This window comes from Schistocerca piceifrons, chromosome X, assembly GCF_021461385.2.
Source record: "Schistocerca piceifrons isolate TAMUIC-IGC-003096 chromosome X, iqSchPice1.1, whole genome shotgun sequence".
Taxonomy (NCBI): Eukaryota; Metazoa; Arthropoda; class Insecta; order Orthoptera; family Acrididae; genus Schistocerca; species Schistocerca piceifrons.
Genome location: NC_060149.1, coordinates 323,438,732 through 323,462,101, shown reverse-complemented (window position 1 = coordinate 323,462,101; position 23,370 = coordinate 323,438,732). Strand labels below are relative to the sequence as shown.

The 23,370-nt window shown below is 39.7% G+C and overlaps 1 protein-coding gene across 1 annotated transcript in view; it reads left to right on the top strand.

Annotated features, from left to right (window-relative positions):
- Positions 1 to 3,767: 3,767 nt before the first annotated feature.
- The window catches only part of LOC124721744 (probable E3 ubiquitin-protein ligase makorin-1), a 122,934-nt gene continuing 103,331 nt past the window's right edge, over positions 3,768 to 23,370 (top strand). Inside the window, exon 1 of the mRNA XM_047246847.1 lies at positions 3,768 to 3,891. The gene's annotated coding sequence lies outside the window, so the exon portion shown is untranslated. The remainder of the gene's footprint in view (positions 3,892 to 23,370) is intronic.

Sequence of the window (23,370 nt, the reverse complement as noted above, 5' to 3'; positions counted from 1 at the left end):
CCGACATTGTGCATGCTCTGTTGCCTGTGTCTATGTGCCTGTGGTTCTGTCAGTGTGATCATGTGATGTATCTGACCCCAGGAATGTGTCAATAAAGTTTCCCCTTCCTGGGACAATGAATTCACGGTGTTCTTATTTCAATTTCCAGGAGTGTATTATTTATGCCTTCTTGACAGAAGTGTCTTTTGGTTCTCTTTCCAATTGTGATGTCTACTAACAAATGGGGCTGAGCACTTTGAAAATCATACTTGCAATCAACATTTAAATAAAGTTGCTAGAAAAGTAGTAAACTGTTAATTAAATAACTATACAAGTATGTCAAGAAATGGGGTATTCGTGCTGCATTCATATGCTATGTAATTGTGGAGACTATGATATTCTGACAAACATTTAAATAGTAATGACGATGTAAAAGACGCCATAACACAACAACACAAAACAGATTGTAGACGAGTGGCTTTCTGGGATGATAGCTATCTTGCAATGCTATGATATGAAATATCATTAGCTCTGCAGTTTAAAAGATATTGAAATTTTGGTGTGAGATTCGATGCACCTCTTTTTTCAGAGGTCACCAATGTATTCAGAGTTTAAATTATTATAGATTCTCAAAAAACTGCAAAAAGCCATCTTTCAGCTTGTTTGAGACACCACCATTTTTGGTGCACCTCCTGCACAAAAGCCATGCGAGCAACAGCCGTCCAAATTTCCAGCCTTGGGATTTACTCAATTCGAGTGACACTGCTCATTGTTGTACCTGGAATCACGTCTACCAGTCACCTAGCCGGACCTGCCACTGCACCCATGAGACCTGACCCTGCTAGCATTCAGCTATACAACAATTTCATTTTACCTTGTACCAATACTGGACGGCCAATTAGTTTGTCTACATATGCATAACATTACAATCAACAAATGGCTCTTGGATTATCATGGAACTTTGACAAGGCAAAATTCAAACAATTCAGTAGTTCTTCCAGGATTCCATAAGCTGTAAGTTCCTCAAGCAATGAAATACAAGAAGTACAAAGTATTAAGTTGTTGAGACTACAGATAGATCACAACCTCAGTTGACAATCAACTGCCTAGAATTAATTAAACACTTTTGTTCAGCCATGTTTATAGTACACATGATTACTCATATCTATGATTTGAAAATGAAGAAACTAACTTATTCTGTATAATTCCATTTACCAATGAGTTCATGAATCACTTGCTTCGGAAATTCAATTTACACGAATAGTATTTTCAGAATGCAGAAATGTGTTATGAAAATTATATCTGGTATTAATTGAAGAGTCTCCTGTTCAGAGCTGTTCAAAAAGCTGAGTATGTTGACAACTACTTCACAATACAGATATTCACTACTGTCGTTTGTTGTTATCCATATTTCTCTTTTTTGCAAAAAATAGTGAGAAATGTGAATATAACACTAGGAGCAAAAACAATATCTACAAAGATCTTGAGAGGTTAACATTATTACAGAAAGGAGTCAGATAGATGGGTAAATATGCTTTCAAAAACCTACCAGAGCAAATTAAATATCACGTCATAATTTACTGGAGTTTATGACTGAATTAAAGAACATTCTATTGGACAACTGCTTCTACTACATTGAAGAGTGTCTTCGTAATTTACTATCATTCCACTGTTTTGCTCGTAGAATAAATTACAAGGGCCAATCAAAAAGGTTCAATTTCAAGGGTATACAGTCCATTATCAGTATGCCAATCAGGCAAAAACCCCTGTGAGCATTGGGATAATCATCCCACTGACACACCAGGTTGAGGATATCTGTTTGTTAAAACATTATGTCCTGTTACACATCCTTGTTCAACAGGAATTGTTGACCTCTCGAGGCCTTTTTTAAGGGACCAGTGGTGTGATAATCACTAAGGAGAGAGATCAAGACCATAGGGCGAGTGCTTGAGTGTCTCCCACTTCAGTTGGCTTAACTTACGCACTATGACATATGCGATATGGGGACATGCATTATCATGAGCCAGCAGCACAGCTCGTCGCACCATTCTACAAATTGGTTTTCGATATATTTGCTGCCCCATACACGTTCTTCATCCTCTGATGGTGGTGTCTGTGCTTCGACACCCAAGAAAAGAATAACAGCACATTGGTTCTGTTTGGGCATATTTGGTAATATTGTCACCATAGTTCAGATTCTCACATTTACCACATGCAGGTCGGAAAGACAGGAATGCTACACTAATCTTTTACCTATATTTCGTTGCTTATACTGGGTATCTCCCCTAAGAGCCATCAGGCACATTTTTCTCTGGTGTTTCGGCAGATAGTTTCAATTTCTTTTTGCATTGAGTACCTGTAGTCTGCCAAAACAGTTCCTGCTCATCATATCTTCCATGTGACGCCCATTGTCAATTGAAAGCGTCGGTTTTCCCCATTACAAACAAATTACTTTTAAATGGGGATTTTGTGTGTCAGATTGACAGAGCAGTCGGAAAATAGTCTAGTCCGATATTCATTTTATCGATATGTGTTAACAGTGGCATTAAAACTCGAAGAATAAACTGCAATCCAGCAGCGACTTAGTAGTGCTGCATGCTTGGCGGTGGCAGTCAGTACGGTCCAGGGCGATGCTGTCACTGCTGGGGTATTGGATATATTTCTAGTTTTACCGTCCCTGTAAATACATATCGACAAAACGAATGTCGCACAAGACTAACCTGTAGGCCGCTCTATCGAATGGGCACTTAAAATTCCGCTTTAACAATAATTCTGTTTGCAAGAGAAAAATCGTCGCTTTCCGTCGATAATGAGCGTTGTATGAAAGACTTAGTGAGCAGGATTTGTTTGGGCTGACACCAGCTACACAATGCAAAAAGTAACCGCAAATATGTGCAAAGACATCGGACAAAGTATGCCTGATGTCTCTTAGGAGAGAGACACTGTAACCCCACATTGGAGTCGCGCAACGTCACATAAACGCTGCCGCATTATCTTAAAAACTTTATAATCTCCCATTATAAATGTACATCCTTGATTTCTTTCTACTCCCTAGCGATCACTCTCCATGGAATCCATGAAATACGACTACTGTAATGTAACTGTTATAGAACTCCTTAACAGATCTTTTCAGGATCGATGGTTCAGTCATTCGGGAAACAAAAAAAGGCCTGTAACGGGAAACAAAAAATGCTCTGTATGTCCAGCAGGCTCTAGACTTTCATATTTGGGGAAAACTGAAACACGAAGTCTACAAGGAATTACCGACATCTATGGACGATATGAAATCTCATAAAACACTGGCCCATGGTACAATAATTCGTGATTTGCAATTGAAGTTCAATACGTAGCATCCTCTGTCCAGAACAACCTAAGAGCATGTATCAAGGTGAACATTTTGAACAATTCAAATGACAGTTTCACTAATAAATGTACCATTCATATATGAGTTACGTACTTCCTTACATTAGGACCAGTACAGCAGGCATTTATAGGATCTTTTTCGTTTATAGTAGGACAGCGACGCTGTTATCTTGTTCCTATTCGATCATTTTCCACAAATGTTACATCGTTGAAGTCCTCTTCGAAGGCTCTTTCTAATACACAGAAAAAAGTATTCCATTTAGAATAACAAACAAAAACAAAGGCTGTGCCATAATAACGCGACAAATTGTGTTCTATAAGCTCGAGAAAGTCACACCTAGACTGGTGCAAGTAAACTTATCGACATTGGGCTCATTTGTAATATTTACTGTGAAAGTGAAAGTCTTTGAGTATCCAAAGATGTAATGTTAGAGGGTTTTGAATTGTGATGTTTGATACTTTAAGGAGCAGTTGTTTGCATCGGTGCGAAGTGGGTATTGTGTGGTGGTGTGAGAGAAGCAGGCTGTGAAGAAGTGCAAAACTTTTTAGGTAAGTGTAATTTATACAGTTTGAAGAAATGTATAATGTCACGACTCACATGACAACCTATTTCGCAATATACGAGCGAAGTGAAACTGATGTTATCGTTTTTCGTGAATTAAAGAAACTTGAGACTACTAAGATTATTCAGACATTAAGTTTTGTAAACTGTATACATTTGGTAACAGAACGGTTGTTACGTCAACAACAGCAGGCAATTGGTGAAAGTCAATAAGAAAAAAAAATCTTATTTTGCGTGTCCATTTTATTTTAATTTAAAATGATAATGGTAAATTTCAGGTGCGTTAATGTGTCTCATATTGTTGTTTCTCATGGTTAAATGGTGAAAATAAGCCCGTGTGAGGGATTTAAATCCGTTAACACAGTGGGATAATAATCCAGGGCTATTATGTATATCGAGACACTATTACTGTGTGTGAAAACTCGTATTATATGTGGCGCATACACTGAAATTTTTGTGAGCAATTTAGGTATACGAACGTAGTCTCAGCTCAAACATTAGTTTAATAATTACGGCGCATAGTGGCATTCAAATATACAGATTAATGTTTTATAGTGTTAGAAATAAACAAGCACACCTGTAACGTTGATGCATCAGAAAAGAAGTGAAGTATACAGCCCGAAAACTATTCGACCAGGGGCCCCCATACTTCTAGGCAAAGCGGAGGGGTGAGCGCACCCCTCCCTAGCTCTCAGGGAAAAGTAAGAATATGGTGTATTCAGGTGTTTTCCTTTCAAGAAAACGCTTTAGAAGTCAGGATCACACAGGTTTTTAACAATTTCGGATCTGACAATTTTTTATGGATATTTACGAATTGCCATTCGTGTACCAAAATATTAAAAATACACCATTCCCTGAAATCTAGCCCAACCCCCCCCCCCCCCCCCCCATACCACCCCCACCTTCCAAACGATCACATTCGCGCCCTCATTTTCAGTGACTTCCACAGTGATACACCACAAAAAAAGTATCTTTATGTTAACAGAATTGTGTACTGTATAACATACTCCTGTGCACTGTGAATGAACTTCCATCGAGTTGCAATGTAAGTGTTTAACTGTGCTAGAAGGTGTAAAAAAATCGTTTAAATAGCGTAAGGACTTTTTTGTTTGTTGTGGACAGTTACATAGTACACAGATGCCTGCATCTTCATGGACATCTCCTCACCATTTTTGTAATGGGTGTCTAGTGTTTTACAGTGGGAATTTTGCTTTAAAGTGTGTTTGGTGTAAAGGTTATATTTAGGGGGATTTGGCCCATATTAGGGGGTAATTATTGTGTTCTTAAATAACTTCATTAATTTTAGAAACCCATATTTAAAATACATCATTGGAACATGTTTAAATTTGAGCTCAAGTACAGATCTGGTTAAAATTCTGGGATTGTAATTCTTTGTCAATAATTTTCAAATTATTACTGGGTTGCAGTCATTTGTGACTGGATCTATTGAATGCTATGTCTTGGCACCTTTGTATTTGTTCAGTCTAATACAACATGATTCATCAAGTCTGATTTTCAATTCTTTCGTTGCATGTCACTAGTTTTTACAAGAGTTTGTCATAACCGTGTGAAGTAAGCACATTGTCCTCACCTGTAATTAGGGCTCATTTCCAATGGACATTGATTGTTAATGCAGCAGTGTCCTCAACTTTTGTGTTTTTAAATGTGCTGATGTTTGTTTAGCATCAGCGTGTGCTGTTTGTGCCTATATTTAGAATAAACATTACTAGCCCATTGTAAGTAGAGTCTGAATGGGTTTGAAACTGAAAAGCTAATTATATTATTTCAAACTGTCTAATTTATAGTTTCATTTAGTCCTTTTAAACATAATTTTGTTTGTTATTTTCCTCAAGAATGTGTGTTGGCTGTGAATTTTCTTCTGGGAGACTTAAGTTAATGCTTCATTTTCGATTAATTATGGGCAGGCGATTTCCTCCAGATCATGTTTTCAACTTTGGCACTAAAATTTGCATTAGAAATCATTATTTTTCATGCGCTGGGTGCTTTTGTGTGATACTTACTGTAAATTGTTTGTGTGAGGACATTGGGGTAAACACATTAAACATAATGTAGCTCACTGGTATGTATGTAGTAAAACACAACCACCCTGAAGAAGTAATTTAAATGGTTAGCATCTTCCCACGTTTCTCGCTGAGAGGATCTACAATCGTAAAACTGACTCTTTTCATATCATAGCAAGAGGTTAAAATTATGATGTACAAAACATCCAAATAACTAAGATTTTATTTATTTTGTGTATGATTTCATTTGTAAAAGTTTTTCTTTTGTTGTAGTGAAAGATTGATCTGTAGTGTAGCACGGGATCTTAAGTTGGGTTGTTGGACGGCTATAATTTGAGTTGGGGAAACCAGTAAATGTGAATGAAGAATATAGGGTGTGGCAGCACGTTGATCTGTATCATAATCTAATTTATATATCTTGTTATATTTAACACACTTCGCCATGAAAACTAAAATAACTAGGTAAATTCGGAAAACCCATTTTACATAATGGCCAAGTATTGGATGCGTATTATGTACATACATTGTATACAAGCCATGAAAAATGTAAGGGATCTGCTACATAACTACCACTGATGTGTGTATCCCATAGTTTTAGCAATTGTGCTGTGGTACATTTAGCCCTCTACTTCCACCTGTATGTAGTCTGGGTCAAGGTAGTGACATCCCAGAGGCTTCAATGTGACAGTAGAGTCTCTTGAAACTGTACCTATGGAGCACTAGCTTTTGGTGAAGCAGGTTATAGATGATAAATTTTGGCAGTTTTGGTACATCTGACTGTCTAAATTTTACTGGTATGGCAGTAGTCATCACAAATTATGATAATGAATGACAGAATGGTCACTTCGGAAGTGAAATGTATGGTAGTTGCAGTAAGATTTCTCGTTAAGTGCTGGAATGACCATTCTCAATCTGGGGAAGATACCTTACTGAAATGCATTATTTAAATTGCCTGAGTCTCAGAAAACATGACAGGGAAAAACTTGAACATTTGCAGTAGGGGCTGCTAGTGTATAACTGTCCAGAGGTTGAATATGTTTTTATGTGCTGCACCATGTATGCTGCCCAACCCCGTTAGCTGAGTGGTCAGTGTGGCGGAATGCCACGCCAAGGGACCCGGGTTCGATTCCCAGCTGGGGCAGGAGATTTTCTTGACTTGGGGACTGGGTATTGTGTTGGCCTCATAATCATTTCATCCCCATCGCCTACGCACAAGTCACCCAATGTGCCGTCAATGCAATAAGTACTTGCCCTCGGCGGCCGAACTTTCCCGAATGAGGGCCTCCCGGCCCACGATGCCGTATGCTCATTTCCATTTGTACCATTTATGCTCAGAGAAGTGTGTGACAAATCATACCACTTTTCTCAAATACTTATGCATAGGTCCTATTGATCCATTTCAGTAAAGACCACCGAGCAAGGTGGTGCTGTGGTTAGCTCACTGGACTCTTATTCGCGAGGGTGACAGTTGAGATCCCTTTCTGGCCTTCTGGATTGAGGTTCTCTGTGATCTCCCAAAATCACTCCAGGCCAATGCTGGGATGCTCTCATTAAAAAAGGGCATGCCCAATTCCTTTTCCCCTCCAATCTGAGTTTGTGCTTCATCTGTAATTATTGTCCCCACTTTTGGTGTGGTGCTTGTCTGATGGTGGCCCACATCTTACTAGACTACTTGAATTTGGCCATCTTATGGCGAAACCTTATAGTTACTGACACACTGCCTCTGGTGCTCCTGGATAACACCAAAGCGGCTGATCTCGTTTTCCGTTTTACCTGTGAAAGTGGTTTATACTCTTCTCTCTCTCTCAGGTAGGCTGCATTAGCCTCCTCTCCCACTTGAGAGATGGGCGAGGTGCCCTGTTACCCACTTCAACCCAGTGGGTTGCATATTATGTACATACATTGTAAATAAGCCACGAAAAGTGCAAGCTGCCCTTGCTTAGTGGTCTGGTCTGGCTTCTGCCCTTCACAACTTTTTAAATCCTGTTATTGTTTTATATCTGTTGTTTGTTTATTGCTTTGTCATCATTGTTCTCTTTCCTAAGATTTCATGAACTTGCCCAAGTAGCTAGTTTCCTTGCAGCAACAGAGGGGGAGGAGAAACAGGTTGGATGCAGAGGGTACATCTTCAGTTGCTTAGCATGCCCTGGGGTCTTTTGGCTGCTTCCTGGTTGGAACAACTCACCCACCTTCCCCTCCTTACCCCTCTCTCACTTCTACATGCTTTTATCTCTTGTTTTATTGATTCCTTGAGGGCTATTCATGGCTTGGTGCATATAGGATGGAGGGACTCACCACCCCGTAGTCTGGTCTCTTTAACCCCATCAGTCCTATCCAACCTAATGACTGTGCAGTCGATGATACGTTTAACTGTAATCTTCCATGGTAGAGTTCCCAGACAATAACTCTAGCAGTGGTCAGATGAGCGTTTTGGCGAGAATTACATTTTGTTGGGTGTGTCTTAATTAATGACTTATATGGATGTTTGATATCTGTTTCAGTTGTATCCTTAGAATATGCAGCTAACATAAAGTAGCTTGTGTATTCTTCAGACAGATGTCAAATATTAATTTTTAGAATACTAACAAAATGTAATTTATTCGCAAAACTCATGTTACTGATTCTTCTCTATAAACGGGATTCCAAAATTGAATTAACAGATCTAGAAAAAAAGCTGTTTGAGTCATCATAGGCTTAGTCAGTCAGCTGGAGGTAGTCTTAGAAAAGCTTGTCTAGAACTTTTATGGGTGGGGGAGGGGGGGGGGTGTTTACACAAATTAGCCTTCAAAAGTCAGTGTTTATGATCTTGGTAAGATGTTTATTGGAACTTCCACAGAAAACTTCACCTGGCACTGGTAATGTAATATGTTTATGCAAATTATAATTGTGTTTGTTAACGGTCATATTTTGGAGCAAAACAAGCCAGTAAACTGGACAAACAAGAAATTTTACAAGTGTTGAGCATTTAGTTGTTAATTTTCATGCATAATTTGGAGTAGGTGATCAAAACTTGCAATATTTTAGGGTTGTGTGGATGTTTCTGTTTCTTACAGATACTTTTTCTTTTTGCTTTACTTGTGGTCACTTTATAAGTTATGAATCTCTGTTGCAACTTTACTTTTTTCTGGTCATTGACTACTAATATATTGCAAAATATTATGAATGTGATTTTTCTATGTTGTGAGGCTGATAACTTACTGTTGGAGAAAGACCCATTGTACACCATTGAGAGTATTATTAATAATTGTTTTACCCCTCTTCTTAGCTACTATCAGGCTGCAGATAGTTGGGCAGTTTCAGCGTTTGCATTAAATAAGCTTGTTCTTACTGGGTACACACAATTTCTTGAATGTGCCAAGGTTCAGTGCAGGGTCCATTTCTGTTCTTGTCATACCTAGTTGAAACTCCATCTCGTGTTATGTGAAGTAGTTCTCCATCAATCCAAACATTATTAAACACCATTGAAGCATCAAAAGAAAGTGAAACTTGAACTAAAATTCCAGATTCATTTTTGAATGTACTACTACTTCAATGTAAAGCTGTCCTCTACCCAAAGGTTGGCATGGAAACCTCTAGTACTTTACTAAGCACAGGCCTGTTAGTTATGGGATACCCATGCCTTCCTCTCGCCTTCAAACTAACTTAACGCATTAGTTGAACAGGGACTGAAATTTTAATGTGCCCTTCGGACCGCGGATGAACTCAGTAATTTATACGTATACAAATCATTGCGAGAGATGATAGAAAAGCATTGCCTGTAGAGTTCTTTACAACACAGTTACTGAACATCACTTCAGCCTAAAAACTGTTGTGGATATTTTAAACACTTCAGTTTTTAAATGAAAGTTAAAAAATTGATTTCTGTGATTGTGTGTGGGATTGTTTGTTTTTGTGTGTGGGATTGTTTGTTTTTGTGTGTGTGTGTGTGGGGGGGGGGGGGGAGTGTTTGTTTTTTGTGTGTGGGGTTGTTTGTTTTTTGTGTGTGGGAGTGTTTGTGTGTGGGAGTGTTTGTTTTTTGTGTGAGATTGTTTTTGTGTGTGTGTGTGTGTGTGTGTGTGTGTGTGTGTGTGTGTGTGTGTGTGTGTGTGTTTGATTCTGTTAAAACCAAATGGGGGCTACTGATATATTTTTTGTTCACATGTTCTGTTTGTGTATTGGTGAGGAGTATGTTACCTACTACCTCAGTTTTAATGATAAATTCCTCCCAAGAATTGCTTATTTTGGAGTTTTTACTAAATTATTTTGAAAAGGGTCCATTCTGTGATCTACATGTTGGTTGGGGTAATTGTAAACACCTGCAGTCATTCAGGATAATTTTACTATGTTGTAGAACAGTGTTAGATTACAGTTTCGCTGTTAGCAAATCCATACCTAGTCCAAGCTTTGAGATTGCCATTTCCATTAACCCCTGACATAATGTGGTAAATGTAATTTTTTTATTATTTCAGTCAGAATCAAAAGATTAATGAATCAAAGATCAGAGTTTTTATTTAAGGCCTGTTATGTCTTAAAATTACAAAAAGGACTTTTTTAAATTTGGCTGGCTAGTAATTACTTCAAATCAGTCCAAAATTTTTAAAAATCGTTTCATATTACCCTGCCTGACTCTTATACATGATTTTCTAACAGAGGACAGTTTCATTATACACATTTAGTTTTGCTTATATGCTATATACTTCACTGCATATATCACTTTTGGTGGGCTTAATATTTTCATTCGCCATGAGAAAGGCAAAGTTGTGCGATGTAGCTATAAATAATTAGAGCATATTCCATTTACAGAAAAGTTTAGTTTTACACTTAATCTACAATGCTGGCAGAATCGTTTTTGTGTGGTAGATTATAGTAGTGTTAATGCTGTGAGATGCTCATAGGGGTGTGGTGTAGGAATGGCATGGTATGGGCCTACCAAATCTGGGGTTCCCCAGCAGAGGCTAGTAATTGCCAATAGTCCTCTATAACCATAAGTTACTGTCATACTATAGTGCCTGTCATTTGGTGTGTCAACAAAAGTTATTTTACAGAGTTCAGTGCTTTTGAACTACCTAGATCGTGACAATGTTAGAAACATACATAAAACTCCTACCTCAGCATGAGCTGGTCATTGGTGGTTTGGATGGCTTTTGAACAATGCCATTAGTAGCAATGTCTGGAGCACCTTCCAAATTCCACTTACATTAGTTTTTGTTTAGATATGCTAAGCTCTCTCTGAATTTGTTTGTTAACAGCTGCTTTGAGAGCACCATGTGAGCTGACAATTATGAAAGTAAGTGCTCTCTGTGGGTAGTTCGGTCTACTGGTGAGTACTAAACACATTCTCAGGCCATACCTTTGGTTATTAAGAGATGATGGCTGATTTGAAAGTGACCCCGATTAATGTACTGAAGAGTCCAGAGAGTGTTACTAGGATATGAAATACATGAAGAGACTTTGAAATACAACCTTTTAACTGGAACCAATAAGACTCAACAACAGGCCCCCACGCTTTATTTGTAATGTGACTGTTGGAACATATGAGGGTCTGGTACACATTTCAGTACCGAAACTGAAGGGGTGGGAAACGCAAGGATTGTCATCCTTATCCATCATGAAGAGATTAGACAGAGTATGAGAAAAGAGACTAACCAACTTTAAATCTTGCCTGTGATGCTGATGGTGGCTGAAATTATTAAACAAGAATTTCTGTGTGTCAAGGTGCAAATGCTGTGTGTTGTTGTAATAGCCAAAGGCTTGGCGACACTTAGATAGCATGTAGAGTAACTGGAGTGAAATCTCGATCATCTGTAGTTGAGCCAGGATTACTATGCTTCTCCCCTCTGTTTGGGCAATTACTCTAGTGAACCACCCGATGTTGAGTAACATCTATCCCATATTTGCCAAGGAAAAAAGCAGAACTAACGACACGCGCAAGAGATCTTTCACGCATCTAGCAACATGGGGTGGAGTGCCATCCTGCATAAGCATCATACGTTCCAGCAGGTGTTTATCAGCCAGGCTGGGGATGATGTGATTCTGTAACATATCGGCATACCTCTCACCCGTCACGGTAGCAGTTTGTAACTACAAAACCAGAATCATGCGTTTCCTGGGAGAAAAAAGGCCCGATAATGGTAGATGTCGTAAATCCAACGCATACTGTGACTTTCTCGTCGTGCAGTGGAGTTTCCACAACAGTTCTAGGATTTTTGGTAGCCCAAATCCTGCAGTTGTGTGCGTTGACAGACCCTCGGAACGTGAAATGAGCTTCGTCGGTCCACAACACGTTACTCAACCAATCGCCATCTTTTGAAACGCCCACACCGCAAATGCCCTCCGCTTCACTAAATCGCCAGGTAACAATTCATGATGCCGGTGGATTTTGTACGGATAACATCGGAGGGTACGCCTAAGTGCCAACCATACAGTAGTGCATGGAATGCCGGTGCGACTGCATGAGCGCTGACTTCCCCGTGCATAGACAAACGTGCTACAGTCTCCATTTCTTCCTGAACTGTCTCAGCAGCATTACGCCTTGTGCTCGGTCGGCCACTACGGGGTCTATCGTCTAAACAACCCGTGGCTTCGAACTTCTAAATCATTCTCGCCACAGCTGCATTTGTCAACGGACCTTTACCCGTTTGAATCCCCTTCCTATGGCGATAGGATCGTAACGTTGAACTAGCACATTCCCCATTCTGATAATACAGCTTCACTAAAAGCGCCTTTTCAGGTAATGTCAACATGATGTGACTGCTGGTGCATCTGATTCTCTCTCCCATTACAGCTCCTTTTATACACGATTGTCATGCACAGTCACTGACGTTTTCCTGTCCAGCGCCATCTGTCGGACATTCTGTGAACTTTGTTTTTTATTTGGTTCTAATAAAACCCCATGTCATTCCAAGCATGTGTGTCAATTTTTACTTCTCTATCTACATTTTTCCGTCGTTTATTAAGTTTTCAAATGTATACTGACTTTTTGATCACCCGGTATGTGCTTGTAGGGCTGTAACATCTGATTTGAGTAGCTGTTTCAACAATAATCATGTGATTATATTCTTAACAAATTACTTTCATTCGCTATAGAGTTGTGCTCTATGAAAACACCAGTTTGGTAGTTTAGGTACAATATGTAAATGATAGGATTACCGGTAGCATTGGTAGAGAAAAAACATAAATGAACATGTAAGAGAGGAATTGGGAGCCAACAACTTCTCTTTGTTTCTTTGTTTTGCACATAATTAGAACCGCATATTATTCAGTGTTAGTACATTGTGTGTTTTTGTTAGTCCATTGTGTATTTTATCTTTGCAGAATATAAATTGCATTTTATAAGTATTAAAAATTAGTTTATCGTGTAACTTACGCCCTTTGTGTAACAAAAGCAATTACTTTTGATGTAAGTTAAGTTTACATGCACAAACATAAAAAAAATGTAATTATTATTGTTGCTTTGTAGTCAATAGAACATTAAGCATGAACAAAATCAAAAGTTTTCTCGTAATATTGATAAATGTGAAAGTGGTTTATGAATAATAGAAAAATGTTTTACATAAATTCGATGGAATATTGAAATAACGTTAAATTTTTTATTTATTTTATCTGAGGAAGTTGTTTTCTAGTGCCATATGATAACTTCTGTATTGGTTTATTTTTCCTAAAACATCCCTCTTTTTCACTTTACAAATAAACATTTTTCATATAATATCAGATATTATATGAAAAATGTTTATTTGTAAACACTGATAATTTTTGTTTTGCTGTAAATACAGTTTATTTTTAAATAAGACAGGAGGATAACTATGTAGTACAAAAAAAGTTCTGTTGCTTACCCAGCTCTTTATATATCCTCACTCAGTTTCTAGACAGTTCAACAGTTTCAATTTCTTGGGGAATGTAGTAAGACACCGTTTGCATGCATAAAGTAAGTGATCATTATTGGGTAAAGTCCAATTGGTATGCCACACACCTACCATACAGGTAATGCGGGTATGACCTTAACTGGGCAATGCTACTAGGGAAACTGATGTAGTGTACACTTACATATGATAATCTACAGTAGTCCGTTAGTTTCACCATCCTAGTTGTAAATAATTGTCCTACAAACTGGGCAGCATAACTGTGGCTAGGTTTCCACCGCAAGACGATGTGGTGCAAATCAGTCTGCAGTCAACTCAGTGAAGGCAAGCATATTATTTTGTGATCATCAAAGAGGACCTTGTTATTAGTAGCCCTATGGGCTCTAAGGCCAGCATTCCATAAGCAACTGTAATGGGTTGCAAGCATTCAGGGAAATTCTCATTCTTGAGTTGGACAGTGTTTGAAAAGGTATGTTCCATGCAGGTTGGGACACATACACACCTCCCTCCAATACAATTAAATATTATGAGTTTAGATTAACCAATGCGGAGATAGGAAATCATGGGAAAAACTGAAATAGCGCATCGCTTCATTGCAATTTGCATTTATTGTAACATTTGATAACGGACTAAGAAAATGTTACATGTTACGCTTGACAGATAATAGCACGAGAACAATAATAAACACCTGATTCAGTTTTCCACACTTTCATTAAAGTTCAGCAGGGGCACACACTCCCATAAATATGAATATGCGTGTAGGTGCATTAAAGAGCTGGTTATCAAACAGTCACTTATAACATCAAGGCAGGCACACTCCATGTAAAGAGAAAATAATTAGCAAGTTTACACATTAAGTAGTACATTAAAATGAATTACAGGAAAGTGCACCATCCACAACACCTTATGGCGACAGTTAACCTCCAATAAGTTCCTTTCTTTACAATACGACATTAAGTACAGCTCAATAGTAATAAAAAACAATAAATTGGAAATTAACAAATCTATACTCAAAGGAGCTGCACTCCATCTAAATGCCCCAAAAATGGCAACTTAATGGCTACCTAGAGTAACAAATTGTGAACAGCATGCTTATAGATTGACTAGAATAAAGGAATAAATAACACATATACGGCTTCTGACAGTCGACAAACTGTGTTGGGCTATTGAGCAATGATTAATTTAAAATAGCAACAACATATGCTAATCAGTTAGCGGCATATTTAAAGACAAGCGTTGAGCAAGGACCCTGGTCAGAAGGTAATCAAAACTAGCAGGATTCCCTTACACGGCATACACGCCAACACATCAGTTCAGCCGGCTGGCCGGCCGCAGCAACGCCATACTGCCATCTGGCTAGGGTAAGGAAACTAGCTGGGGCATTGACACCCTTTGTAAGCCTACTCGTCATAGCCAGCACATAACCTCTGTTCACACCACTGCTTTATCCATTTCTGGGAACAGTAAGGTCGAACACAACACCTGCCTACCATTTCACAAGCACTAAAACCAGCCATACTGTAAGAGTGCCAGGATGCTCTCCCTCTCTCGTGGCCTGTGTGTGCTGATACATTGTGACAGTAAATAACTGTCTGTGGCACAGTGGTGTCATGTTGGGCATACCTCGGTAACATTCATGATACACTTGTTGCAACACATCAAGCAACAATACAATGTAAAAACAATATGTTGAGGGGAGGACGCGATCCCTAATTATTTCAGTAGAATTGTAGAGCCTCAAACGCTGCCACTCAGCTGCCCTGTAACTAATCAGATTTGCCCTTATTTGAGGCAGAAGCATCTTGGTATTTGACCCAGATAAGTGTTACAGTGTATACATAAAATAATATGCAGTAATTATACACAGGAACAGAAAACAAAAAGATGTAAAGGTAAAAATGTTACAGTAAGGAGGGGACAAATCAACTCCTAAAAGTTTATTACATGTGATGCTGCCATGATTGCCAGTGTGTATTGCATTACCACTAGTGTGAGCTGTACACAACCAGATGTTGTTACGATGTATGAGCAGTTTTGTTTCGTTGACTGTAACTAACCTTTTCTGACCATGCCCAATGCATTCAGTTTTTAAAATTTTTGTTACCATAAGGTCTGGATCCAGGAACTTTCTGCTACTCCTTTGAGTAGCCATCTTGTTGGTAAGATATTTGTAAATCACATTTTTCTCCATTGATCTACATCTACATTTATACTCCGCAAGCCACCCAACGGTGTGTGGCGGAGGGCACTTTACGTGCCACTGTCATTATCTCTCTTTCCTGTTCCAGTCGCGTATGGTTTGCGGGAGGAACGACTGCCGGAAAGCCTCCATGTGCGCTCGAATCTCTCTAATTTTGCATTCGTTATCTCCTCGGGAGGTATAAGTAGGGGCAATCAATATATTAGATACCTCATCCAGAAATGCACCCTCTCAAAACCTGGACAGCAAGCTACACCGCGATGCAGAGCACCTCTCTTGCAGAGTCTGCCACTTGAGTTTGCTAAACATCTCCGTAACGCTTACAAATAACCCTGTGACAAAACGCGCCACTCTTCTTTCGATCTTCTCTATATCCTCTGTTAACCTGACCTGGTTTGGATCCCACACTGATGAGCAATACTCAAGTATAGGTCGAATGAGTGTTTTGTAAGCCACCTCCTTTGTTGATGGACTACATTTTCTAAGGACTCTACCAATGAATCTCAACCTGGTATCGGCCGTACCAACAATTAATTTTATATGATCATTCCACTTCAAATCGTTCCGCATGCATACTCCCAGATATTTTACAGAAGTAACTGCTACCAGTGTTTGTTCTGCTATCATATAATCATACAATAAAGGATCCCTCTTTCTATGTATTCGCAATACATTACATTTGTCTATATTAAGGGTCAGTTGCCACTACCTGCACCAAGTGCCTATCTGCTGCAGATCTTCCTTCATTTCACTGCAATTTTCCAATGCTGCAACTTCTCTGTATACTACAGCATCATCCGCAAAAAGTCGCATCGAACTTCCGACACTATCTATTAGGTCATTTATATATATGTTGTGATACGGAATGGTCCCATAACACTCCCCTGTGGTACGCCAGAGGTTACTTTAATGTCTGTAGACGTCTCTCCATTGAGAACAACATGCTGTGTTCTGTTTGCTAAAAACTCTTCAATCCAGCCACACAGGTGGTCCGATATTCCGTAGGCTCTTACTTTGTATATCAGGCGACAGTGCGGAACTGTATCGAACGTCTTCCGGAAGTCAAGGAAAATGGCATCTACCTGGGAGCCTGTATCTAATATTTTCTGGGTCTCATGAACAAATAAAGCGAGTTGTGTCTCACATGATCGCTGTTTCCAGAATGCATGCTGTTTCCTACAGAGTAGATTCTGGATTTCTGGAAATGACATGATACGCGAGTAAAAAACATATTCTAAAAGTCTACAACAGATCGATGTCGGAGATTATAGGTCTATAGCTTCGCGCATCTGCTTGATGACCCTTCTTGAAAACGGGAACTACCTGTGCTCTTTTCCAATCATTTGGAACCTTCCATTCCTCTAGAGACTTGCGGTACACGGCTGTTAGAAGGGGGGGGCAAGTTCGTTCACATACACTGTGTAGAATCGAATTGGTATTCCGTCAGGTCCAGTGGACTTTCCTCTGTTGAGTGATATCAGTTGCTTTTCTATTCCTTGGACATTATTTCGATGTCAGCCATTTTTTTGTTCGTGCTAGGATTTAGAGGAGGAACTGCAGTGCGGTGTTCCTCTGTGAAACAGCTTTGGAAAAAGGTGTTTAGTATTTCAGCTTCTACATCTACATCTACATTGATACTCCGCAAGCCACCCAACGGTGTGTGGCGGAGGGCACTTTACGTGCCACTGTCATTACCTCCCTTTCCTGTTCCAGTCGCGTATGGTTCGCGGGAAGAACGACTGTCTGAAAGCCTCCGTGCGCGCTCTAATCTCTCTAATTTTACATTCGTGATCTCCTCGGGAAGTATAAGTAGGGGGAAGCAATATATTCGATACCTCATCCAGAAACGCACCCTCTCGAAACCTGGCGAGCAAGCTACACCGCGATGCAGAGCGCCTCTCTTGCAGAGTCTGCCACTTGAGTTTATTAAACATCTCCGTAACGCTATCACGGTTACCAAATAACCCAGTGACGAAACGCGCCGCTCTTCTTTGTATCTTCTCTATCTCCTCCGTCAACCCGACCTGGTACGGATCCCACACTGATGAGCAATACTCAAGTATAGGTCGAACGAGTGTTTTGTAAGCCACCTCCTTTGTTGATGGACTACATTTTCTAAGCACTCTCCCAATGAATCTCAACCTGGTACCCGCCTTACCAACAATTAGTTTTATATGATCATTCCACTTCAAATCGTTCCGTACGCATACTCCCAGATATTTTACAGAAGTAACTGCTACCAGTGTTTGTTCCGCTATCATATAATCATACAATAAAGGATCCTTCTTTCTATGTATTCGCAATACATTACATTTGTCTATGTTAAGGGTCAGTTGCCACTCCCTGCACCAAGTGCCTATCCGCTGCAGATCTTCCTGTATTTCGCTACAATTTTCTAATGCAGCAACTTCTCTGTATACTACAGCATCATCCGCGAAAAGCCGCATGGAACTTCCGACACTATCTACTAAGTCATTTATATATATTGTGAAAAGCAATGGTCCCATAACACTCCCCTGTGGCACGCCAGAGGTTACTTTAACGTCTGTAGACGTCTCTCCATTGATAACAACATGCTGTGTTCTGTTTGCCAAAAACTCCTCAATCCAGCCACACAGCTGGTCTGATATTCCGTAGGCTCTTACTTTGCTTATCAGGCGACAGTGCGGAACTGTATCGAACGCCTTCCGGAAGTCAAGAAAAATAGCATCTACCTGGGAGCCTGTATCTAATATTTTCTGGGTCTCATGAACAAATAAGGCGAGTTGGGTCTCACACGATCGCTGTTTCCGGAATCCATGTTGATTCCTACATAGTAGATTCTGGGTTTCCAGAAATGACATGATACGCGAGCAAAAAACATGTTCTAAAATTCTACAAGAGATCGACGTAAGAGATATAGGTCTATAGTTTTGCGCATCTGCTCGACGACCCTTCTTGAAGACTGGGACTATCTGTGCTCTTCTCCAATCATTTGGAACCCTCCGTTCCTCTAGAGACTTGCGGTACACGGCTGTTAGAAGGGGGGCAAGTTCTTTTGCGTACTCTGTGTAGAATCGAATTGGTATCCCGTCAGGTCCAGTGGACTTTCCTCTGTTTCAATGTCATTATTATCCCAGAGTGTCAGAATATGCTGTTTCGATCCACTTACTGATTTAACGTAAGACCAGAACTTCCTAGGATTTTCTGTCCAGTCAGTACATAGAATTTTACTTTCGAATTCACTGAACGCTTCACACATAGCCCTCCTCATGCTAACTTTGACATTGCTTAGCTTCTGTTGGTCTGAGAGGTTTTGGCTGCGTTTAAATTTTGCAGTGAAGCTGTCTTTGTTGTTGAACCACGGTGGGTTTTTCCCGTCCCTCACAGTTTTAGTCGGCATGTACGTGTCTAAAACGCATTTTACGACTGCCTTGAACTTTTTCCATAAACACCCAACATTGTCAGTGTCGGAACAGAAATTTTCGTTTTGATCTGTTGGGTAGTCTGAAATCTGCCTCCTATTACTCTTGGTAAACAGATAAACCTTCCTCCCTTTTTTATATTCTTATTTACTTCCATATTCAGTGATAAGTGAAATATCTCCAAAACGCCTTCAGTAACTCCACCTTTTCAATGTAACCACTAAAATTATTCAAACATGTATGATTCATAGTTCCACTATTAAAGCCATGACAATACTTCGTAATACATTCCACATCAGTGACTTCACCGTTACCCAAGACTGTCGCTGCCGCCCCAACATTTAGATTACTATGGCCTCTTTGTTACTGAGCTGCATCCAGGGCTACAGTGATGCAAGTATTGCCACCATTCATGTCTACACTTTTCATACTGTCATTTGCTACTTCTACTAAAGTCTGTACAGTTACTTTATTGTACATATCAAACATTGCATGGGGAGGTAAGTCCATAAGAGCACAGAGTAGTACACCTCCTTACCCTCTACCTATACACCTCTTAGCATAAGCAATTTTAATATTAGTGTGGTGTCACCGCCAGACACCACACTTGCTAGGTGGTAGCTTAAATCGGCCGTGGTCCATTTAGTACATGTCGGACCCGCGTGTCGCCACTGGGTGATCGCAGACAGAGCGCCACCACAAGGCAGGTCTTGAGATACGGACGAGCACTCGCCCCAGTTGTACGGACGACATTGCTAGCGACAATACGGACGAAGCCTTCCTCTCATTTGCCGAGAGACAGTTAGAATAGCCTTCTGCTAAGTCCATGGCTACGACCTAGCAAGGCGCCATTAGCCTTACCTAGTTTGAGAGTTATCGTATAAATGTCTCAATAGCCTTCTGCTAAGTCCATGGCTACGACCTAGCAAGGCGCCATTAGCCTTACCTAGTTTGAGAGTTATCGTATAAATGTCTCACGAAGAACGTTGTAAACCAACAAAGATTAAAAGTTAAGTATAAAGCAGCTACGTACTTTTCTTGCTACCATTCAATACTATCCTGTTCCAGAATTCACGCCAGTCGGCATGTGTGTACGCGTGCCTTTCTTTCGGCTCCCTTCTCAGTGTGGCGTAACTAGCTTGTTACGCCACAACAATTAGTTATACAATTTCCGTTTAGATAAACCACATGTATGATAGCATCCTTTTACCTTACAAAAATTGCAGACAAGTCTCAATCAGATCAGGTTAAATAAATAAAATAGTTTTGTTGCAATATGTCTACCACTTACCTCCTCGACTGCCTTCAGACCTCCACTATTACCACAATCCTTACACTACCAAGCTTTGTTTATTAATGTAGATAGTACAGAATTCATCAGTTGCGCAACCTGGCTCATTGGTTGTCATCTTTGTTTTGTTATATTCATTGATATTCGACTGCCTTCAGACCTCCACTATTACCACAATCCTTACACTACCAAGCTTTGTTTATTAATGTAGATAGTACAGAATTCATCAGTTGCGCAACCTGGCTCATTGGTTGTCATCTTTGTTTTGTTATATTCATTGATATTGTCATGCCCACTGTCCATAAATTTTAGTTTTTGTGTGGAAGCAGTTGGAGTTAAAACAGATGAAAGTGTTAAGAGGGCTGGCCCAGAAGTAACAAAGGAAACACAAATTTTGGAAAAAGTCTTTCAGCTTGATAAATTACACCCAACTATGTTAAATAACTTTGCTACCCTGTTTGTAGTGATAAGTCGAGCCCCGAAAAATAGCCATCCACCGCAGACTCCATCTCTTCATTTCTGGCAAAGCTTTTACCAGAAGGGGGTAAATCTGGTGCTTGAGGAAGCAATTTGAACTTGTTGATTTGGCTGTGGCAATAATGGGTATGTGAGCTGGTGCGTTGTTTTGATTAAACAAAACTTTTTCACTAATGCTGCCATTTTTGGTTGATTTAATTAGTCTAATACTACAGTAAGTTTCTGTAATTCTCACCACCGGTCAGTATTTCTTTTTGAAGATAAGCAATGAAATTTATCCCACACACATCGCAGAAAACTGATGTCATGACCTTGCTAGCAGATGGATCTGTCTTTGTGTTCTTTGAAACTGATACCCCAGTCCAGTGTTTTGACTGTTCCTTTATCTCAGGTGTGATGTAATGGGTCCATGCTTCATCCATGTTTACGAATCAACACAGCTTGGTTTTATTGCAGTGAAACATTACCAAACCCCGACTGAAACTTCCTCATGAGGCAGTTTGTTTCATTGTCAGTAAATGTGGCACCTATCTTAGCTTTCTCATATCCAAATTTTCAGTCAGTTTGTGATTTACAGCACTTTCTGAAATGCCCACAATTTGTGCTATCTCGTGCACTTTATCGACAGTCATCCTGTATCATTTTGTGGGTTTTATTCACAATTTCTGGCATGGTCATGTAATTTGGTTGATCACTGCGATGTTCATTTTGGCAGCTCATGCAGCCTCACTTAAATTCAGCCACTTAATATTTTACCATTGTAAACAAAGGAGCAGACTCCTTGAGTAGAATTCAGTTCATCTTTAGTATTAGTTGGCTAAGACTTTTCAAATGAAAGTGTTGTATCCCATAATGATGACCAATGCAAATTCACTGAGAAAGTTCACTGTTGATGACTGTCCTACAAATACTGAACAACCTAACATAAAGAAATTTCACACTTAAGCTTTATAAAGTTGGAACTGCCTACCAAAGTAATTTGTTTGAAAGTACTACTATCTATACGTCAGGTCAGGTACTTCTGGGACAGCCCTTGTATGTCATATTCTGTGTCTGTATTAGCAGAGCTAATCAGTTTGGTGAACTGATTTACATAGAATTTATTATGTTTAACACCAAGCTTTTTAATTTTTCTCATAGTTCTGAAGTAAAAGAAAACTCGAGCACAGTTACTTCACTGTGAACAAACTCGTAGCAGCAGAGCAGTATACTCTCTGTATAAACGAAAGTGAAGCAATTGTGATCTATTCACAGGTTAGCCAACATTAGAGACTATAAATGCCTTAAAAAGAGAGAGAGAAGCAAATTCTGTTTGTAACAGCTGTCTGCGTGACAGGGGTATCATGTGCAGTCACTTGTAAACTTTAATTTTGAAACTTCCTGGCAGATTAAAACTGTGGGCTGGACTGAGACTCAAACTCAGGACCTTTGCCCTCTCCCAGGAGTGCTAGTTCTGCAAGGTTCGCAGGAGAGCTTCTTTGTAGTTTTGAAGGTAGGAGATGAGATACTGGCAGAATTGAAGCTGTGTGCTTGGGTAGCTCAGCAGTGGAGCACTAGCCTGCGAAAAGTAAAGGTCCCAAGTTAGAGCCTTGGTCCGGCAAATAGTTTTAATCTGTCAGAAAGATTCATATTGGTGCACACTCAGCTGCAGAGTCAAGATTTCATCTTTTAATTTTGCTTATTCTTTCAGTCAAACTTCCTGGAAGTGAAATTTCTCTTGTCCAGAAAACTATGGAGAAATTTTAAGTCAAATTTAAAAATCAATTTTTGGTACTTAATCATGTACTACTCCCTGTAAGGGCTGGGCTCATAAGATGGTTTACATTTTAAGTGCTTTGTGTAAAGACCTCACTAAAGATACTCTGGTATTGAGAGGTACTGGGAATAGTCTTGCTTATGATTTAGGTGGTGACAGGATTTCTGCTCAAACTCAGCCCACTAATGTTCGCTTTACAGCTGTTCTGGCATTGTGATCAATGCCGTTTTGACTGCTGTGAGGTTAGTTAATGTGGGATTTGAGTGCTCTTGACAGCTGGCAAGGCATATATGTTAGTGGTGCCATTTGGGAATATCCATGTGTCTGGGTATGCTAAAACCAGAATAGGGTTGAGAAGGAATGGTTGGTGATGCTCATAAGTCACAGTATAGTAGGTGAACTTCGGCTCACTCAAGTCCTAGTTTGGGTGATAGTGTGTAACAGGGCTAAACTGTTTTTGATAAAGGCAGGCAGGAGGT